At 41.2% G+C, this 1,601-nt stretch overlaps 1 pseudogene; it reads left to right on the top strand.

The window, feature by feature from the left end:
* The first annotated feature begins 228 nt into the window (after positions 1-228).
* On the top strand, positions 229-718 carry LOC145713821 (nuclear transport factor 2 pseudogene; annotated as a pseudogene).
* The last annotated feature ends 883 nt before the right edge of the window (positions 719-1,601 follow it).

Raw genomic sequence — 1,601 nt, 5'->3', positions numbered from 1 at the left:
AAACTGTGTCACAGTTTAATAGCAACTGGGATTTATATAAATCCATCTAATTATTTATAAGCTTGCTTGATCTAAATAAATTTCTTTTCAATTTTATGTTAGAAGTTATTTTAATTACACCGACATCAGTATTTAAGATTCCCCTTGCAGATCATGCTGGGTTGCCATTGTCACTGCAGACATCACGCCATCTCCTGGGATCTCAACGAGGCCAGCTGATGCTCCAGAATGGGAAATAAGCCAATCTGGGAACAGACTGGATCCAGCTTCATTCAACATTACTACCAGTTACTTGATAATGACAGAATGTAACTAGGTGCAATTTATATTGACGCGCCATGCCTTAGGTGGGAAGGACAGAAATCCCAAGAGAAAGCTACCATTGTGGAGAAATCGTCTACCCTTCTGTTTCAGAAAACCTAGCACAGCATCACGACACAGCATCATGACACAGCATCATCGGCCTGTGCCACATACCTGCATCATCACCATGGTTGCGGGCCAGCTCAAGGCTGATAAAGACCTCATGATGGGATTCCACCAGATGTTCCTATTAAAGAACGTCAAGGATGCTTGAGTTTGCACCGATGACATATTCAGGCTGCACAACTTCTGCCGACCTTCTCTCCTCCCAGCCACATACTCATGCTGTTTCCCCCTTCGTTCTCTTCCCCATACCATACTTACTCCTCCAGATGCTCCAAATGTTAACAAATGAGCCCCACTGCAGTGGGAGCAGATGCAGTGTGCTATTACTGAGCTGTTGTGCATGATTCCTGGATGCTAGCTCGTTGCATCTGACAGAAGTTTGTGTTGTACCAGCACATGCCTAAAGACTTGAATAACACAAAAGGTCATCTTTTAAAAAAAAAGAATCTACTGACAAGTTGTTCTAGGAACCCAAAGAAGTGAAGGAGAAAGCAGCTGCCTCACCACCCACATATTGATTTGTTTGGATGTTTCAGTGCTTCATGATACAACAAAACGATGAAAATTTTCTTAACAAATAAGATAAAATTCTCATAGAGGTGACTGGCTGGCTCAGTCGGTTAAGTGTCCCACTCTTGGTCTTGGCTCAGATCATGATCTCACGGTTCATGGGATCGAGCCCTGCACTGGGGTCTGTGCCAGCAGTGTGGAGCCTGCTCGGGGTTCTCCCTCTGCCGCTCTCCCACTCACACGTGCTCTCTCTCAAATTAAATAAATAAACTTAAAAAACATAAAATACAATTCTCATAGATGGATCCTTTAAGAGCATAAAATTGAAATCAGTTTCCACAACAGAAATCACCTCCTGGATGACAATCTTTAAAGTGGGTTGGCTCATGTATGCATACCTACTGCCGGTCATCCTACTGGGCGATGAGGCGATTTCTCTTGGTGAAAGTTAACTTATTTCATTTAAGAATTTTTTACGTCAGCATACTAGATCCATCATTTTCACCACAATAATAACATGTTCAAGCTTACTCTTCACTATGACTCTAATATAATTAACTTTACTAAGGCACCTTTCATTTTAGGAAAATTCTAGAATGGGAGCTCGTTCATTTATAATATTAGCTTTATTAACATCTTTTTTAATATGATAAATGTAGCTA

Source organism: Panthera onca, chromosome X, assembly GCF_046562875.1.
Source record: "Panthera onca isolate mPanOnc1 chromosome X, mPanOnc1 haplotype 2, whole genome shotgun sequence".
Lineage (NCBI taxonomy): Eukaryota > Metazoa > Chordata > Mammalia > Carnivora > Felidae > Panthera > Panthera onca.
Note: the sequence above shows the minus strand (reverse complement) of the source record. Positions and strands in the feature narration are given on the sequence as shown.